Raw genomic sequence first — 20,655 nt, forward strand, 5'->3', positions numbered from 1 at the left:
CCAAGCATACTAGGACTCAATTTCTTGACTTTAAGAAAGCCGACTTCATAAAACTTAGGGAAGTGCTGGGTGAGATCCCATGGACAGTAATACTAAAAAGAAAGGGAGTTCATGATGGCTGGGAATTTGTTAAGAGGGAGATAGTAAAAGCACAACTTCAGGCAATAGCAATGAGACGGAAACATGGAAGGTGCCTAAAGAAGCCAGGGTGGCTATCTAAAGAACTTTTAACTGAGGTAAGATTAAAAAAGGATGTGTACAAAAAATGGAAAAGGGGGGAACCACCAAAGAGGAATTCAAACAAATAGCCAACACGTGTAGACACAAAGTCAGAAAAGCTAAAGCACAGAATGAACTCAGGCTTGCTAGAGAGGTTAAAAGCAACAAAAAAGGCTTTTCTGGGTATGTTCGTAGCAAAAGGAAGAACAAAGAAACAGTGGGGTCACTCAGAGGAGAAGATGGTGAAATGCAAACAGGGGACACAGAAAGGACTGAACTCCTGAATGCCTTCTTTGCCTCAGTCTTCTCCGATAAAGAAAACAATGCCCGACCTGAAGAATTTGGAGCAAATGATTCAGCAAAGGAAACACAGCCCAGAATAACTAAGGAGATAGGACAAGAATACTTGGCTAGTTTATTTTTTTTTTTTTATATAATTTTTTATTGCGTTTCTTTTCATAATTTTATACATTCCAAACAATACATAAAGTAACTAGTGCAAGAAACAATTTTATGACTTTTTTTTAAACAAAATAAAAAGAAAAACCATTGGACTTCCCCACACCCTCCTGGTCCGCGTTCTTTGTAATAGCAATATCAGCAATTTGTTACCTTATTTCAAACCTTATTACGACTTTCAATTATTATGTATCCGTATTCAATATATTATTTCTCAATTTTGATACCTTTTAAATAAACATAATATGTTTGGTTCGCTTTGTCTTCTTTTCCTCATTTATCACTTATTTTACCATTTACCTATTCATATTTGCTGAAAGCATAACATTTCCAATAACATGCACTATCTTAAGATTCATACACCTTGTAATTTTTTTGCAAATAGTCTTTAAATTTTTTCCAATCCGCCTCGACTGATTCTTCGTCCAAATCTCGGATTCTGCCGGTCATTTCAGCTAGTTCCATGTAGTCCATCAACTGCGTCTGCCAGTCCTCCAACGTGGGTAGATCTTGTGTCTTCCAATTCTTTGCGATGAGTATTCTTGCTGCTGTGCTAGCATACATAAACAAAGTTCTATCTTTCTTTGACACTTTCTGGTCTACCATACCCAGCAGGAAGGCCTCTGGTTTCTTGGGAAAGGTATACCTAAATACCTTTTTCAATTCATTGTATATCATTTCCCAGTAGGCCTTCACTCTTGGGCAGGTCCACCAGAGATGAAAGAATGTCCCTTCTGCCTCCTTACATTTCCAACATTTATTATCAGACAGGTGATGTATCTTAGCTAGCTTGACTGGGGTCATGTACCACCGGTATATCATTTTCATAATGTTTTCTTTCAAGGCACTACATGCCGTGAATTTTATTCCGGTGTTCCATAACCTTTCCCAGTCTTCAAACATAATGTTATGTCCAACGTCCTGTGCCCATTTTATCATGGCAGATTTAACTGTCTCATCCTGTGTATTCCACTTAAGCAGCAAGTTATACATTCTCGATAGTATCTTAGTTTTTGGTTCTAGCAATTCTGTCTCCAATTTCGATTTTTCCACTTGGAAACCAACTTTTTTGTCCATTTTAAAAACCTCTTGAATTTGAGCATAATGTAACCAATCTCGCACCTTGTTTTTTAATTTATCCTGACTGTGCAGCTTCCAATTGTCTCCAATTTTTTCAATTATTTCCCAATATTTCGGCCAATGGGCCTCCATATTGGGCCTTTTTCGTGCTTTGGCCTCCATCGGTGATAACCACCTTGGGGTTTTACTCTCGAGTAAGTCTTTATATTTCGTCCAGACTGCAAAAATTGCTTTTCTGACAATATGGTTTTTAAACAATTTATGAACTTTAACCTTGTCATACCATAGATACGCATGCCAACCAAAAGCATTGTCAAAACCTTCCAGATCTAGGACATCAGTGTTTTCTAGCATAAACCAATCTTTCAACCAGCAGAAGGCTGCAGATTCATAATACAGCCTCAAGTCCGGCAGGGCAAATCCTCCTCTTTCTTTCGAGTCAGTTAATATTTTAAACTTTATTCGAGGCTTTTTGCCCTGCCAGACAAACCTGGATATATCCTTCTGCCATTTTCCAAAACACTCCACTCTGTCCACGATCTGTAGGGCCTGGAACAAAAATAACATTTTCGGCAATACATTCATTTTTACAGCTGCAATTCTACCTAACAAGGAAAGTTTCAATCTTGACCAAATTTCTAGATCCTTTTTAATTTCCGACCAACATTTTTCATAGTTATCTTTAAATAAATTCAAGTTTCTGGAAGACAAATAGATCCCTAGGTATTTCACTTTTTTAACCACATTTAATTCTGTTTCTCTCTGGAACCCCTCTGCTTCTGTAGATGTCATATTTTTAGTCAAAACCTTAGTTTTTTGTTTGTTCAACTTGAATCCCGCAACCCGGCCAAACTCTGCTATAAGTTCTAAAACTCTTTTTGTACTAGGTTCTGGCTCCTGTAATGTCAAAACTAGGTCATCTGCAAAAGCTTTCAGTTTGTATTGTTTCACTCCGACCTCTATCCCTTGTACCAGCCGGTCCTCCCTTATCATGTTCAATAGTACCTCCAGGACTGAAATAAATAAAAGAGGGGATAGAGGGCACCCTTGTCGTGTCCCTTTTTCAATTTTAAATTCCTCCGTCACCACATTGTTCACTATTAATTTAGCTTTCTGTTCTGAATAAATTGCTTTTATTCCATTTTCAAACCCCCGTCCCACTCCCATCCCTTCCAAATTTTTCTTCATAAACATCCAAGATATGTTGTCAAATGCTTTCTCCGCATCAATGAAAATTAACACCCCCCTTGTGTTCCTATTGGTTTGCAAAAGTTCTAAAATGTCAATGATGTTTCTAGTATTTTCATATAAATGTCTACCAGGGAGAAAGCCTGCTTGGTCCTTATGAATTACCTCATTTAAAACCTTTTTAAGCCTACTTGCCAAAATGTCTGCAAATATTTTGTAATCCACATTTAGGAGTGAGATGGGACGGTAGTTCTTAAGCTGAGTCTTTTCCAATTCTGACTTGGGTATCAATGTGATGAAAGCTTCTTTCCACGTTTCTGGCGCCCTCTTCCCGTCCATGATCTGGTTGCATACCTTTTTAGTAATACTAAAAAGAAAGGGAGTTCATGATGGCTGGGAATTTGTTAAGAGGGAGATAGTAAAAGCACAACTTCAGGCAATAGCAATGAGACGGAAACATGGAAGGTGCCTAAAGAAGCCAGGGTGGCTATCTAAAGAACTTTTAACTGAGGTAAGATTAAAAAAGGATGTGTACAAAAAATGGAAAAGGGGGGAACCACCAAAGAGGAATTCAAACAAATAGCCAACACGTGTAGACACAAAGTCAGAAAAGCTAAAGCACAGAATGAACTCAGGCTTGCTAGAGAGGTTAAAAGCAACAAAAAAGGCTTTTCTGGGTATGTTCGTAGCAAAAGGAAGAACAAAGAAACAGTGGGGTCACTCAGAGGAGAAGATGGTGAAATGCAAACAGGGGACACAGAAAGGACTGAACTCCTGAATGCCTTCTTTGCCTCAGTCTTCTCCGATAAAGAAAACAATGCCCGACCTGAAGAATTTGGAGCAAATGATTCAGCAAAGGAAACACAGCCCAGAATAACTAAGGAGATAGGACAAGAATACTTGGCTAGTTTAGATGTATTCAAGTCTCCAGGGCCAGATGAACTGCATCCAAGAGTATTAAAAGAACTGGCAGATGTGATCTCAGAACCACTGGCAGTCATCTTTGAGAATTCCTGGAGAACAGGCGAAGTCCCGGCAGACTGGAGGAGGGCAAATGTTGTCCCTATTTTCAAAAAGGGGAAAAGAGAGGACCCAAATAATTACCGCCCAGTCAGTCTGACATCAATACCAGGGAAGATTCTGGAGCAGATCATTAAGCAAACAGTCTGTGAGCACCTAGAAAGGAATGCTGTGATCACCAATAGTCAGCATGGATTTCTGAAAAATAAGTCATGTCAGACTAACCTGATCTCGTTTTTTGACAGAATTACAAGCCTGGTAGGTGAAGGGAATGCAGTGGATGTAGCCTACCTTGATTTCAGCAAGGCATTTGACAAGGTGCCCCATGATATTCTTGTAAAGAAGCTGGTAAAATGCGGTCTTGACTATGCTACCACTCAGTGGATTTGTAACTGGCTGACTGACCGAACCCAAAGGGTGCTCATCAATGGTTCCTCTTCATCCTGGAGAAGAGTGACTAGTGGGGTGCCACAGGGTTCTGTCTTGGGCACAGTCTTATTCAACATCTTTATCAACGACTTGGATGATGGACTCAAGGGCATCCTGATCAAATTTGCAGATGACACCAAACTGGGAGGGGTGGCTAACACCCCAGAGGACAGGATCACACTTCAAAACGACCTTGACAGATTAGAGAACTGGGCCAAAACAAACAAGATGAATTTTAACAGGGAGAAATGTAAAGTATTGCACTTGGGCAAAAAAAATGAGAGGCACAAATACAAGACGGGTGACACCTGGCTTGAGAGCAGTACATGTGAAAAGGATCTAGGAGTCTTGGTTGACCACAAACTTGACATGAGCCAACAGTGTGACGCGGCAGCTAAAAACGCCAATGCAATTCTGGGCTGCATCAATAGGAGTATAGCATCTAGATCAAGGGAAGTAATAGTGCCACTGTATTCTGCTCTGGTCAGACCTCACCTGGAGTACTGTGTCCAGTTCTGGGCACCACAGTTCAAGAAGGACACTGACAAACTGGAACGTGTCCAGAGGAGGGCAACCAAAATGGTCAAAGGCCTGGAAACGATGCCTTATGAGGAACGGCTAAGGGAGCTGGGCATGTTTAGCCTGGAGAAGAGGAGGTTAAGGGGTGATATGATAGCCATGTTCAAATATATAAAAGGATGTCACATAGAGGAGGGAGAAAGGTTGTTTTCTGCTGCTCCAGAGAAGCGGACACAGAGCAATGGATCCAAACTACAAGAAAGAAGATTCCACCTAAACATTAGGAAGAACTTCCTGACAGTAAGAGCTGTTCGACAGTGGAATTTGCTGCCAAGGAGTGTGGTGGAGTCTCCTTCTTTGGAGGTCTTTAAGCAGAGGCTTGACAACCATATGTCAGGAATGCTCTGATGGTGTTTCCTGCTTGGCAGGGGGTTGGACTCGATGGCCCTTGTGGTCTCTTCCAACTCTATGATTCTATGATTCTAAATGAGAATCTTTTTAATGATCAGAAAATTGTGGAAAAAGCACACCAATGTCTAACTGATTATTTTCTAAATAATGTAAATAAAGGAACTAAGATGAGTACGATCTGGGATGCTAGTAAAGCAGTAATGAGTGGCTGCTTTATACAACAAAATGCTATTAAAAACAGAATGAGAGAAAAAGGGGAAAAAGAAGTCCTGAAACAAATTATGGAGAATGAACGAAAATTGATTACCAGACCTGGAGATGTAAAAGTGAAACAAAGCATAAAATTGCTCCAAACACAATTTGCAATGATGATCAACAAGGAAGTGGAACGGAATATAAAAAGAATGAAACAAAAGAACTTTGAATGGGCAAATAAATCAGGGAAGTGGTTAGCATGGCAAATTAAGAAAAGGAAGGAACAAAATATGATAAATAAGATAAAAATAGAAGATCAAGAGATTGTTAATCCAAAAGAAATAAGAAAAGGATTTGTGGACTTCTATAGAGATTTATATAAGAAAAAGGAGAGATGCAACAAAAAGAAAATAGAAGAGTATCTAAAGAAGAAAGAAGTGCAGAAAATAACTGATAGCGACAGACTTAAATTGAATGAACCGATTGAAATAGAGGAAATGAATACGGCTATAAAAGAATTGAAAAGTGGGAAGACACCAGGCCCAGATGGATTCAGCGCAAGATATTATAAAGAGATGAAACATATATTGCTTGCACCAATAAAATAAGTGATGAATAATATACTAATAAGGGCTGAAATTCCGGAAACATGGAAAGAAGCTTATATAACTTTTATCCCAAAACAGGATTCGGATTTGACTCAAGTTAAGAATTATAGGCCGATTTCATTGTTGAATAATGACTATAAAATATTTGCAAGCATCCTAGCAAGTAGACTGAAAAAGATTTTAAATAAGATGATACACAAAGATCAGGCAGGTTTCCTTCCTGGTAGACAGATGAAAGATAACATAAGAAATATAATTAATATTATGGAGTATCTGAACAACAGGAAGGATAAACAGGCGATGTTGATATTTATGGATGCAGAAAAGGCCTTTGATAATGTTTCTTGGGAATTTAGGTTAGAGAATTTTGAATTAATGGAAATGGGCCAATCTTTCCTAAATGGTGTAAAGTCAATCTATTCGGAACAAAGAGCAAGATTAATCGTTAATAATGTATTGACAGAGAAAATTGCTATAACTAAAGGTACAAGGCAGGGATGTCCATTGTCACCGCTGTTATTCATCTCGGTATTGGAGGTCTTCTTAAGATCAATAAGGAATAATGAGAATATCAAAGGAGTGTCAGTAGGGCAAAATCAATACAAAGTCAAAGCTTTTGCGGATGATTTAGTTATTACAATAGAAGATCCTATGAAGAGTGTAGATGAAGTGTTGGAAGAGGTAGAACAATTTGGAGAGGTGGCCGGCTTTAAGTTAAACAGAAAGAAAACCAAAATAATTACGAAAAACATTGAACAGGATGTAACTGAAAGATTGCAGCAACAATTAGGGATTGAAATGGTGGGAAAAGTTAAATATTTAGGGATTACACTAACCACTAGAGGTACTGATTTATTTCACGATAATTATGTACCAGTATGGAATAAGAAAAAAAAGGACCTGGAGGTGTGGGGTAGAATGAAATTCTCATTTTGGGGAAGGATTGCAACGATAAAGATGAATGTGCTACCAAAAATGTTATTTTTATTTCAAACAATATCAATAATAAAAGGAGTGACAATTGTCAGGGAACTGCCATCGGAAGGAAGGGAGGTGAAAGGGCTCACACAGGTTGGGAGAGACTCAGCAGCTGAAGAGGGAACCAGTAGGGGGAGAGGAGGTGAGCTGAGGGAAAGTGAGCTGGAGGGATGGCTCAGAGACACTTCCAGCGAAAACAGTGGGGAGGTTTCAGGACCTCCTGTAGGGACACCCACTCCTCGCCGGAAACTGTCACGCAGAGAGTCCAGAAGACGTGTTTCCGTTAAGGAGCTTTTATGTTGGAAGCGATTCCGAAAGCAACCACTGTCGGAATCTGCCAGCGACTGACGGAGCCATGTTTAAGGGGCTCCGTTACAGACAGAGGTTTGCAAACTTGACCAAACTCTGAGGGACTTGGATTTTACACACAAGCAGCTCATCGTCCCATCACAGCATTCCGACAGTCTCCGTGAGCAGCTTGTGCAGGAGAAGGCATCATGAGCAACCCAGCCAGAACCGGAGAAGCAGGAGCTGGAGCGGGTCCAAGCCTGGAAGAAAGGTACCGGGCGTTGGAGGTCCAGCTAGCGCTGCAGACGGCGAGGCTCGAGGAGAGGAGGGCTCAAGATGCAGAGAAGGGGAAAACCACCCCGCTCGCCAGAAAGTTGCCAGGATTGGTACAGAAGTTTGGGGGGGAGCCCAAGGACTATCATGCCTTTAGGACAGAGATGCAATATGCTCTTAATCTGCAGTTTGATGACTTTCCCGACGAGGAATCGCGGGTGGCTTTTGTGATTGGGCATCTCGAAAATGTTAGGGTGTGAAACCTAAGACGCTGGCAAGTTAGCAATGTCATGTGACTTTAAGTAGTCAAGCTCGTTAAGTTGTTAAGTTGCTCAGTATATAAAGAGTGTTTGTTTTCTCTGCCTGTGGGGCGTGAAGCAAAAATGTCTGAAAGCTCCGGAGGTATTTCTGTTATCTTTCTGCAATAAACCTGTCTTTGGAAAGACAGGCTTCCCTGTGTCGTTATTTCTTTGCTGCTGAGACTCTGAAGCTTGTACTGCAACAAGAATCTCTGCACTGGACTTAATTAATACTCTGCAAAGAGAGCTGTTGCTGGTGGCGCAGCGGAAGCGTTTACTGGACCAGTACACAAATTCTCTTAGGTTATGGATCCTTCTACGTTTCTACAGCTGTATTGTGTGCAGAGAAAGTGAAAGCAGCTTTCGGATGAGAGAAGACCGGCTTGGTCGTAAATCCAGCTCTTAAAGGCTTCAGAGGAGGCTGGAGGCGTCTGAAAAGTGAGTAAAACAAATCCCAAGGGGAAAAAGAAGAAAGGGCACACAGAGGGAGTAGCAGCAGACCCCAAGAATGGCAGTGGAAAATTTCCAGGTTCCCTTTACAAAGTTGAACTCTGCTAATTACGTGCAGTGGTCTAAGAGGGCTCAAGTCTGGTTGGAAGCCAAAGAAGTGTGGGCTGACTATGTCCAGAGGCGAAAGCCGTTTGTGGCTGTTGCAGCAGATGCCACAGCAGAGCAACAGGCTGCTGCACATGCTCAGAATAGGGAACATGATAAAATGGACACTAAAGCTAGATGCATGTTGATGGTATCGATAGACGATTCCCAATTACCTCATGTGGAAAATTTAAGGTCTGCATTTGAAATTTGGGAAGCTCTTAGGCGAATTCACCATAGAGCCACGCCCGGAGAGAAGGTGAACATTATACGTGCTTTGTATGAGTTGAAACTGAAGCCAGGGGATAGTGTGGTTGAACACACGTCACAGATGACTGAGTATTTCAACCGACTGTCATCTTTAGGTGTGAATTTTCCTGAAAATATTAAAGTTTATACTCTGCTTAGCAGCCTGCATGCAGGGTTTGAAAACTTAGTACTAACTTTACAGGTTTTGCCAGAGGACCAGCTGAATATGAATTATGTGACTGGTAGATTGTGTGAGCAAGAATATCAACATCATCGAAAACGTATTGATAATTCAAATACCCCAAGGGTTGGATGTTCAGATAATTCCCAGCGTGGGGAAACTAGCAGGCAGAGCTGTAAGGAAGCCTCACAAGTGTCTGCTATGGCCAGCAAGTCATGTTTTCGATGTGGCAGCAGGTTTCATTTGATAGCAAAGTGTCCAGAAAAGCAACAGGAATTTCAACAGTCCAGGGCCAGTTTCCGGAGCTACAGGGGAAGACGACGTGAGAACTACAAGAATCAACGATCCAGAGGGGGAGCAGGTGCTGATAAGGGACTATCTGCAATGGCAGCACAAAAGAGTCCTAAAAGGAGCCAACAAACCTTGAAGTGGATAATTGACAGTGGAGCAAGTCACAGTTTAGTTCCAGCGACATCTAGTGGCCGCTTGATGAACTGCAAGACATTGCCAGTTGCAAAAACCGTGACTATAGCAGATAATAGTAAACGAGAAATGAACCTTAAAGGCACAATTTATGTTAACTGTTTGCAAAATAACCTTCCTGTTTTTGTTCTTCCAGGAATGAAGAATGGACTTTTGAGTGTGTCATGCCTGGTAAAAAGTGGTTTTAAGGTTGAGTTTGAAAATGATGTGTGCACCATTTCGAAACAGGGGAAGGAGCTAGTTAAAATTCCCTGTGAGGATGGGCTTTTTGTTTTGGATGAAGAGCAGTTAGCAGCAGGTAGATGTTCAACAGGTGAAGCGCAAGCTAAGTGTGTAAATAAGGCTCCTCATACAGGTTGTGCACATCTACTACACAGAAGGTTAGCTCATATATGCTTTAAGTATGTAAGCAAGATGCCAGATTTAGCTGAGGAGTGTAACATTAAACCCTGTCCAAATTTTCTGGATTGTTGTGCTTGTAAACATGCTAAGGTTAAGACATGTAACTATCCTAGATCTGATAGAGTAAGCAAGAAACCCTTTGAACTTGTGCACACAGACGTGTGTGGCCCTATGCCAGTCAAATCGCTTGGAGGTGCGAGATTTATGCAAATTTTGGTGGATGATTTTTCAAGGGCTAGTTGGGTTTTCTTTCTGAAAGAAAAATCACAAGCAGCTTCCATCCTGATGGATTGGATTGAAGAAGTCGAATGTAAATTTGACACCAGGGTACGTAAAATACAATCAGATCGTGGTGGGGAATATGTGAACCACACGCTGGAGACGTGGTTAAAAAGGAAAGGTATAGTTCATAGACTTACCAATCCCTATTCACCACAGGAGAATGCAGTTGCTGAAAGAAAATTTCGAACATTACAGGAAGCCATTGCTGCTTTGCTGTTTGATTCTGGACTTCCACAGCGTTTTTGGGCTGAGGCTGCACTGTATGCGAATTATACTTTTAACAGAGTGTACAATAGCACAGTAGGCAACACTCCTTACTTCATGTTATTTGGGAAAAAACCAAAAATTGATCATCTAAGAGTTTTTGGATGTCGTGCTTATGTGCTGGTGCCTAGGGCACAACGTAGGAAAGGCGATCCTAGGTCTAAAGAAATGTTTTTCTGTGGTTATCAAGCAAACACAAAAGGTTGGAGATTTGTGAATGTAGAAGGCAATCAAACGAAAATCAGAATCAGCAGAAGTGCAGAATTTTGTGAACAGGATGGTTGGAATAAAATTCATGGAAATCCTGACATACTATTTGATGTGGTGAACAGCAATGAAACTCAGGCCCCAGGGCAGGTATTAGTTCCAGAACAGACTGAGGAATTTGAATCTGAGGATAAGGGTGAGAAATCGCCTAGTTCACCCAAGTCTGTAAAGTCAGAATCTTCTAGTTCTAAAAGTTCACCTGTACAGCAAGAGAGACGTGTAAAGTCAGAATCAGAAAGTTCTACAACTACTAGTGACAAACAGGTGACGACTAGTGATTCTGGGTCAGAGGAGGAAACTGAAGGAACATCGCAGGAACTGTTAAGGCGTTCTAAGCGTACCAACAAAGGTAAACCTCCTGAAAGGTACCAAGCTATTAGTGTTTGGGCTGGTTTGGCAAATTGCGAACCTGAAAGTTTTGAGGAGGTTGAACAATTACCCCAGGAGGAGGCCAGTAGGTGGCGTGAGGCCATGCAAAAGGAGTTGAATTCTATGAAAGAACTGGGTGTGTTTTCCATCACCAAACTGCCAGAAGGTACCAAAGCAGTAAGTTGTAGGTGGGTGTATAGGATAAAGACAACAGCGATGGGGAAACCAGAGTACAAAGCAAGGCTTGTAGCTCGAGGTTTTACGCAAAGAAAGGGGTTACATTATTCCGAAGTCTATGCACCCACTTCAAGGAGTGAAACCCTACGGGCACTATTAGCAGTTGCTGCTCAGAAAGGGTTCAAAGTGAATCAATTTGATGTCTCTACAGCTTATCTTCATTCAGACTTGGCTGAAGAGCTCTATATGGAGCTACCGCCAGGATTGAAAGTTGGTAAATCAAATCAGGTATGGAAACTACATAAATCTATTTATGGACTCAAGCAATCTGCTCATAATTGGAATGAATGTTTGAATGACGTTTTGGTAGGCATTGGTTTTAGCAGGAGCAAGGCTGACAATTGCTTATATTTCAGAAGTTCAGGAGATGCTCAAGAATCTTTGCTTGTTTATGTAGATGACCTGATTTATACTTCAAAGACACAAGAACAAGTAAAAAAACTAGCCAAAGAGTTAAATAAACACTTCAAAGTTAAGAATCTTGGTGATGTGAAGGTCTATCTTGGTGTTCAGATAGATAGGACCAAAAATGGCAGTTTTCTACTGAATCAAAAAGGCAAGATATTGCAAATGTTGAAAAAGTTTAACATGGCGGAGTGTGCAGGTGTTAGAACACCAATGGAAATGGGTTTTGTAAAAGACAATGAGTTCAAGGATAGTGCTGAATTCAAGCGTGCTGAAATCTTTCAGTCAGCACTGGGAAGCTTACTTCATCTTTCGCAATGGAGTAGACCAGATATTGCTTACGCTGTTAACTTACTCAGCAGAGAAGCTTCGAAACCTAGTGTAAATGCATGGAAAGGAATTCAAAGAGTGTTAAGATATTTACAATACACCAAAGATTTTTGCCTTGAATTGTTTTCGGAAGGACAAGCACAGATTACTTGTTGGGCAGATAGTGATTGGGCAAATTTAAAGGATAGAAAATCAGTGTCTGGCTGTGTAATAAAATTTGGTAACTCTCTGATTGGGTGGAGATCCAAGAAACAGAACCTAATTGCTTTGTCGTCAACAGAAGCTGAGTTCTGTGCCTTATCTGAGTTATGTAGAGATCTAGAATTTTACAAATGCTTGGCACAAGAGATGTATGAAAAGGCCATCACTCCAATCACTGTATGGGGTGATAATCAACCGTGTCTTAAGTTAGCACAAAATGGGCAGTTTAAAGGTCGTACAAAACATTTGGATATCCGCTTTCAAAATGTTTGTCAAACGGTAAAAGCAGGAATTGTTAAATTAAATTACTGTCCCAGTCATGAAAATCAAGCTGATGGTTTTACAAAACCACTTGGGTTTCAGCGGCATGAAAACTTTTGTGAAGAAATGGGTCTGAAGTAATTTTGTTTTTTGTATTGCCAGCGAGAGGGGGTGTTAGGGTGTGAAACCTAAGACGCTGGCAAGTTAGCAATGTCATGTGACTTTAAGTAGTCAAGCTTGTTAAGTTGTTAAGTTGCTCAGTATATAAAGAGTGTTTGTTTTCTCTGCCTGTGGGGCGTGAAGCAAAAATGTCTGAAAGCTCCGGAGGTATTTCTGTTATCTTTCTGCAATAAACCTGTCTTTGGAAAGACAGGCTTCCCTGTGTCGTTATTTCTTTGCTGCTGAGACTCTGAAGCTTGTACTGCAACAAGAATCTCTGCACTGGACTTAATTAATACTCTGCAAAGAGAGCTGTTGCTGGTGGTGCAGCGGAAGCGTTTACTGGACCAGTACACAAACTCTCTTAGAAAAGGGGGCGAAAGACTGGGTGAGGCCCCTGATGGCAACGAATAATGACATCCTGAAGGACACGAGGAAGTTTTTTCGTGCCATGGATCTGATGTTTTCCAGCGATATTGAGCAGGGAGTGGTACGCAGACAGTTAATGGCGTGCAAACAGGGGAGCCGATCTGTTCGTGAGTACTGGACTGAGTTTACCATGTTGATCCATAAATTGGGGTGGGATCTATCGGCGGAACCCATTCAAATGCTCTTTGAAGAAGGGCTTTATTCGGCTGTGAAAGACGAACTTTCCCGGGCGCCCAGGGCGGAGTCTATGGACCAGCTGACGAAATCAGCGCTGACCATAGGAGCGCGCCAAGAGGCGAGAGCCTTGGAGAGGCGGGAAGGGAAGGGGGAACGTTGGAGGGAGCTTCGCATTCCAGAGATTCCAGAGCCACCGTTCCCGCCGGGAGAGCCGATGGAAATTGGAACAGCGCGCGCGCGCGCAGTTTCAAAGCCCAGTGAAGAGCGGAAGAAGGAGGGGAAGGGCGCCAAGAAATGTTATCTCTGCCAACAGCCAGGTCATTTTGCCAGAGTCTGCCCCCAAAGAAAGGAATGGCAAGGAATGGCGGGAGCTGTTGGGGAGAGGGAGGAAAAGGTACCGGAGCAAGTAAAAGCCAACGCCTGGCTGCCACCGTCAGGGCACAGCAGCCAGGCCAAAGAGCAGTGAAAGTGCCCACGCCGGAACCTCCTAAACCCGCCCTAGTGATAGAGGTGTTACTAGAGCTGCCTAACGGACACCCACTAAAGATAAAGGCGCTATTGGACTCAGGCAGCTCCTGCAATTTCATGAGTAAGGAGTTTGCTGCTGAGCACCAGATACAGACTATCCCTTTAAGTAACCCTTTGCAGGTGACCACGATCGATGGAAGGGAGCTGCTGGGAGGAGAAGTCAGCCAGCAGACCGTCCCAATGATAATGAGGGTAGCAAGACACACTGAGCTAATAGCGTTTAATGTGGCTACCTTGGGAGGAGCTCCCATTATTTTGGGGATGAGCTGGCTAGCGTTACATGATCCGCTAGTGGGCTGGCATCAGAGAGTGGTCTCCTTTGGGTCAGCACATTGTCTAGAACACTGCAAAGAGCGGGAGGCTCAAGGAGGGGCCAGAGCCACTCTAGCAGGGACGGAAGTAACGGAGAAGGGGAACGTTCCCCAACAATACGCCGACCTGAGCAACGTCTTCAGCGAGAGGGAGGCAGACAAACTACCCCCACATAGACCCTTTGACTGTCAAATCAATCAGCTCCCTGTAGGCAAGCTGTACGCCATGTCAGACAGAGAGATGCAGGAGCTAAGGGAGTTCATTGACAAGAACCTGAAGAGAGGGTTCATCAGAGAGTCCAGGGCGGTGGGGGGCAGCCCAGTGTTTTTTGTGGATAAAAAAAAACACGGACAAACCTAGACTTGTAGTGGACTTCAGGGCCTTAAATGCAGTGTCAGAACCAGTGACTTTCCCGATGCCCAGAATTGATGACATTTTGACAAGTGTCAGGAAGGGAAAGATTTTTACTAAACTGGACCTGAGGGGGGCGTACAACCTGATACGAATAAGGAAGGGGGATGAATGGAAAACCACCATGTTCACCCCTTTGGGGGCATTTGAATATTTAGTTATGCCCTTCGGCTTACAAGCAGGCTCCGCGTGCTTTCAATCGTTTATGAACCACGTCCTGGGGCCTTTGCTTTACAAGAATTGTGTGGCCTTCTTAGATGACGTGTTAGTATATTCAGAGAATGAGGAGCAGCATGTAAAAGACGTCAGGGAAGTGTTGGGCAGACTGCAAGCCAATCAGCTGTGGGTGAAGCTAGAGAAGTGTCAGTTTCATGCCAAGGAGGTGGAATTCCTGGGGTACCGCTTGTCGGACAAGGGATTGGCCATGGATCCTGGCAAGGTCCAAGCGGTACTGGAATGGAAAACACCAAAAACAAGGAAGGATGTGCAAAGATTCCTTGGATTTGGAAACTTCTATCGGAAGTTCATCAGAAATTTTGCCCACTTGACGACGCCCATTACGGACTGTCTCAGCAGTAAGAGGAAATTCGTTTGGACGGCGGAGGCGGAGCGAGCTTTTGAGGAGCTGAAAAGGGCGTTCGCTTCGGAAGAACAGCTCCTGCATGTGGATTTACAAAAACCGATGCGAGTGGAAACGGATGCATCAGACCGGGCTGTGGGGGCGGTGCTTCTGCAGCCTGGCAAGGAGGAGTCGGAGTGGAGACCGTGTGCCTTTTTTTCGCGAAAGCTGAACAAATCTGAGAGGAACTACACGGTGTATGACCGAGAACTACTAGCCATTCATGAAGCGTTCAGGAGATGGAGGCATTTATTAATTGGGGCACAACATAAGGTGCAAGTGTGCACGGACCACAAGAACTTAGAGTATTGGAGAACGGCACGAGTGCTCAACCAACGGCAAATGAGATGGGCCCAGGAGTTCTCCAAATTCCACTTTGAAATTTGTTATGTGCCAGGTCCAGAAAATGTTAGGGCGGACGCTCTCTCACGCAAACCTGAATATTTGGAAGGGGAGGGGGCACCCGAAGAGAGACATGTCATCCCAGAGGACCGCTGGGTGTGTGGGGCGGCATTGGTGGGGCAAAGAGAACTGGTAGAGGAAACAGAGAATGATGAATACGCCCAGAATAAGCTCAGAGGTCTTAGGGGTGAGGGAGAGGAACCAGGGGGTTTCGAGGAAAGAAATGGAGCTTTGTATTACAAAGGGGCACTGTATATCCCTGAAGGAGACTTAAGGGGGAGGGTACTCAAGCAGTTGCACGACAGCCCCACGGCGGGGCATTTTGGACAACACAAAACCATGTGGTTGGTCACCAGGGAATTTTGGTGGCCTAAGGTGAGGGAAGATGTACGGGAGTATGTAAGAGGGTGCGAGCAATGCCAGCGAGCCAAAGGGGAGAGGCGGGCGCCGGCGGGGCTATTAGAACCCTTACCAACCCCAGAACGACCTTGGGAGGCAGTGTCGATAGATTTTATGACTGATCTGCCGAAGTCCAAGGGGAAAACAGCCATCATGGTGGTGGTAGACCTACTAACAAAGATGTGCCACTTTGTAGCCTGCTCGCATGCAGTCACGGCGGAAGAGACAGCGAAGTTATTTGTAGAACACATTTTTAGGTTGCACGGAGTGCCATTGAGGGTGGTCTCAGACCGAGGAAAACAATTTACTTCCAGGTTCTGGAGGAAGCTCATGAGCTTACTGCAGGTGGAGGTCAACTTTTCAACTGCCCGGCACCCTGAAACCAACGGGCAGGCGGAAAGAGCAAACGGTGTCCTCCAGCAATACCTGAGGTGTTATGTCAATGACAGAGAGAATGACTGGGTAGAAAAGTTGGCGCTGGCAGAATTTGCCTACAACAATGCCGAGAATGTGTCCACAGGGATGAGCCCCTTCTTGGCTAATTATGGGTGTCATCCCAGGGCTTTCCCAGGGGGAGAAGGGGAGAGATGGAGCGTCCCGGCAGCCGAGCATTTTGTAGAAGAAATGGAAGCAATCCATCGTCAGCTCCAACTCAACTTAGAAAGGGCGAAGGAAGAATACAAGAGGCAGGTAGACAAGAACCGAAGGGAAGGTGAAACCATAAGGGTGGGAGATAGGGTGTGGCTGTCAACCCAAGGGTTGCCGTTCAAAGGAGGTTGTAAGAAATTAAGACCCAGGAGATTGGGTCCCTTTGAGGTCATTCAACAGGTCAACCCAGTGGCTTTCAGGCTCCGGTTACCCAACCACATGAAACTGCACCCAGTATTTCACAGGTCGTTACTGTCACCGTATGAGGGGGGACGAGAAGGGATGGCCACTCGGGGACCGGTCATAGAAGAAAGGGAATGCAGCAGCCATGTGGCAGAAATCCTCGACGCCAGGTGGAAGGGGGATCAGGTGGAGTATTTGGTAGCGTGGGAAGGAGAACCGGAGTCAGAAAACACTTGGGTAATGGCAGAAGATATCAATGACGAGGTATTGATAGAAACGTTCCATCAAAGGTTCCCAAGGAAACCTCAGCCTGTGGAGAGGTTGCGGAGGGAATACTTTGGGACCACCGATGAGGAGGAGGAGTTGGAAGGATTCCCGGACTCGGAAGGGGAAGGGGAGATGAACTCTGAGGAGGAGGAGTACTTCGAGACCAGGAACCGCAACAGGTGGAGAGAAGTGTTCGAGACATCGGAAGATGAAGGAAGTTCATTCTGGGGTTTTGCCTCCTCACCGCCCGTAGAGGAGGGGGCGGGAGGGGGTGAAGGGGGCCCTGGAGGGGAGGTGGATGTCAGGGAACTGCCATCGGAAGGAAGGGAGGTGAAAGGGCTCACACAGGTTGGGAGAGACTCAGCAGCTGAAGAGGGAACCAGTAGGGGGAGAGGAGGTGAGCTGAGGGAAAGTGAGCTGGAGGGATGGCTCAGAGACACTTCCAGCGAAAACAGTGGGGAGGTTTCAGGACCTCCTGTAGGGACACCCACTCCTCGCCGGAAACTGTCACGCAGAGAGTCCAGAAGACGTGTTTCCGTTAAGGAGCTTTTATGTTGGAAGCGATTCCGAAAGCAACCACTGTCGGAATCTGCCAGCGACTGACGGAGCCATGTTTAAGGGGCTCCGTTACAGACAGAGGTTTGCAAACTTGACCAAACTCTGAGGGACTTGGATTTTACACACAAGCAGCTCATCGTCCCATCACACTCCATTATTTGATAATAATGAAGCCAGTCTCGCACTTTGTTTTTTAGTTTTTCAAAACTCTGCAATTTCAGTCTATCTCTGTCTTGTTCCAAAATTTCCCAATATTTCGGCCATTTGACCTCCATATTGACCTTTTTCAAGGCTTTCGCTTCCATTGGTGACAGCCCACAATCAGGTCTTTCCTATGCTATCATGATTTTGGAATTTTATGAAACATGTGTGCTTCTGAATTCTATTTCCAGCACAGAAATAGAGACAAACATGTTCAAAGGAAACACCATTTAAGAATTTACATTCCAGAGACATTGCAGGCTGTTGGAAGTCTCACGGAAGACAGGAGACGGATGTGAAGTTACTGGTTTCCTGTTCCTTTGTTTTCCAGTTGCTCTCTGCTCTCACAGAGAGAGGATGTGTTTTCTGTCTGCGTAGTAAGAAATAAAGCATAGCGATGTAGCCATAAATCTCATCACTTCCGCGTGCTGCTTTGATTCTCTGCTGAATGGGAATGTGCCTGATGCCTCGTCAAAGGCTCAGGACGTTAATCACGTCAGAGGGCGATTCCGGAAGATGAGCTTTATCAGCTCGGTCGAACGCAGATTCCGACATTTTTTTTTTTTTTATAAGATATTTATTAAGCTTTTTTAAAGTATTACAATAAAAATGAAAAAAATAACAAAAATAGAAAATAAAAATAGTTAAAAACACACAGATTTTCCATTGCTTGTTTTCCTTTAGCTTGTTTCCCGGACCTCCTCATACCTCCCTTTTTTGTATCCCAGTTCAATTTGTTGGTTCAGCAAATCCTTACCCTTCTTTATTTATCCTAATCTTTAGTCTTAAAATAGTAACGTTACATTTTTACCTATTAACAACCCATTTTTCATAATCCCTTAAAGCATTACAGCTGGAAACCACTTAATTTCGATCCAACATCATTCTAACATTCATTAATTTTACAATAATTCTGTAGATAGTCTACAATATTTAAAGAATGGCAAAGAATATTATCAAGATATATTTGGCAGGGCAAGAAACCAAGAATTAAATTTAAGATATTAACTGACGCAAGAGAAAGAGGAGGTTTCGCCCTGCCAGACTTGAGGTTATACTATGAAGCGTCATGTCTTTGTTGGTTGAAAGAATGGATGAAGTTAGAAAATAATGAATTATTGGATTTAGAAGGTTATGATAATAGATTCGGTTGGCACACGTATTTATGGTATGATAAAAAAAGAATACATAAAGGGTTTGAGAACCACATCTTTAGAAGATCTTTGATTGGAGTTTGGAATAGGTATAAAAATGTATTAGAACCAAAGATTCCACATTGGTTATCACCATTAGAGGTTATGAGTATTAAAAAGATAAATATGAGCGGGAGATGGATAACGTATGAGAAACTATTAAAAAAGGAAAGAAATAAGTGGAAATTGAAACCATATGAAGAAGTAAAAGAATATGTTAAGGATTGGCTGCATTATTTTCAGTTAAATGAAATGTTTAAAAAAGAGGTTTTAGAGAGGGGATATTCTGAAAAAGAATCTAGATTTCAACAAGAAAACTTAAACAATGAAGTGAAAATTTTATCTAAAATGTATAAAATATTGTTGGAATGGAATACTGTGGACGAAGAGGTTAAATCTGTTATGATTAGTTGGGCTAGAGATTTCAGATATAATATTGAATTTGAGAAATGGACTAAATTATGGAAGGATGGGTTAAAGTTTACAGCTTGTACAACGATTAAGGAAAATGTTATGAAGATGTTATATAGATGGTATATAACACCAGTAAAACTGGGTAAAATGTATAAAGTGTGTAATAAATGTTGGAGGTGTAAAGAGACAGAAGGAACATTTTACCATATGTGGTGGGAATGTAAGAAGGTAAAAAGCTTCTGGGAGATTATCTATAATGAGTTAAAGAAAATGCTGAAATATACTTTTGTTAAAAAACCAGAAGCTCTCTTGTTGGGAATACTGGATAATGAAATTAGTAAAAAAGATGTGAAATTAGTTTTGTATGCAGTAACAGCAGCCAGAATTTTGCTGGCACAGAAATGGAAACAGGAAGAGATGCCCACGAAAGAAGAATGGAGGATGAAACTGATGGAATACGCAGAAATGGACAAATTGACGGGGAGAATTAGGAACCAACCTGACCAGAGATTCTCCAAGGACTGGAAGAAATTTACAGAGTATATCAAAAATTTCTGTGATGAGCAAATAACGTTCGTTGGCTTTCAAGAAGCTCTGTGAAATTACTGTTAGAAATATTGTTTAAAAATATGATGTGATTAAGAGTATTTGAGTGCAATATAATGTTGGGAAATGTGAGACGAGGATAAAAAATAAATGGAAAATTATCAGACAAGCTGAAGGAAGTTCTGGAAAAAAGGGTTTAAGTTAAAAATGGATGTATAATTTTGTAAAAATGTTTTTTTTTAATGGAAAATCTAATAAAAAATATTTATTAAAAAAAATATATTGAACAAAGTTACCTTATGTTCGGTTCCTTTGAAGGAAAAGTGATTCGGTTCCTTTGGAGGAAAAGAAGTTTGCGTGTGAGTGAATCCATGTAGGAAGAGTGTGTGTGTGTGGGGGGGGGGGGGTGAATAGCAAGTGTGTGTATTGAGAAACTGGGACCTTAATTCATAAAGCAAATAACACCAAGCAAGAGGCCCCACTGCCTGTATGCGTTCGTTTGTGGTTTGTGCCTTTATTTGTGGTTTCAAATATGGAAGTTATCAGGCACTTCTTATCAGGGCTGCGTGTATGCTGTCGTAGCCCCATCTGCTCTATATAGGATTGAATTGAATAGATATGGGGGGGGGACTTGGTGTTAAAGAGTTGAATTGCACTCTGTCTCCTTCTGTGTGTGATATACAGATGCAGAAATGAGTTTATATTTAGTCAGCATGAG

General features: G+C 42.6%; 2 long non-coding RNA genes across 2 annotated transcripts in view; one reads left to right on the forward strand and one right to left on the reverse strand.

The window, feature by feature from the left end:
- Positions 1–1,115: 1,115 nt before the first annotated feature.
- The window catches only part of LOC308467815, a 728,761-nt gene continuing 709,221 nt past the window's right edge, over positions 1,116–20,655 (reverse strand). Inside the window, exon 2 of the long non-coding RNA XR_013981309.1 lies at positions 1,116–1,897. This is a non-coding gene — a long non-coding RNA (uncharacterized lncRNA). The remainder of the gene's footprint in view (positions 1,898–20,655) is intronic.
- Positions 7,902–10,027, forward strand: LOC308467819. The gene is made up of 2 exons (XR_013981314.1): positions 7,902–8,404; positions 9,610–10,027. It is a non-coding gene; the product is annotated as an uncharacterized lncRNA (long non-coding RNA).

The sequence above is a fragment of the Podarcis pityusensis genome (genome assembly GCF_964106645.2).
Source record: "Podarcis pityusensis genome assembly, chromosome: W".
Classification (NCBI taxonomy): Eukaryota; Metazoa; Chordata; class Lepidosauria; order Squamata; family Lacertidae; genus Podarcis; species Podarcis pityusensis.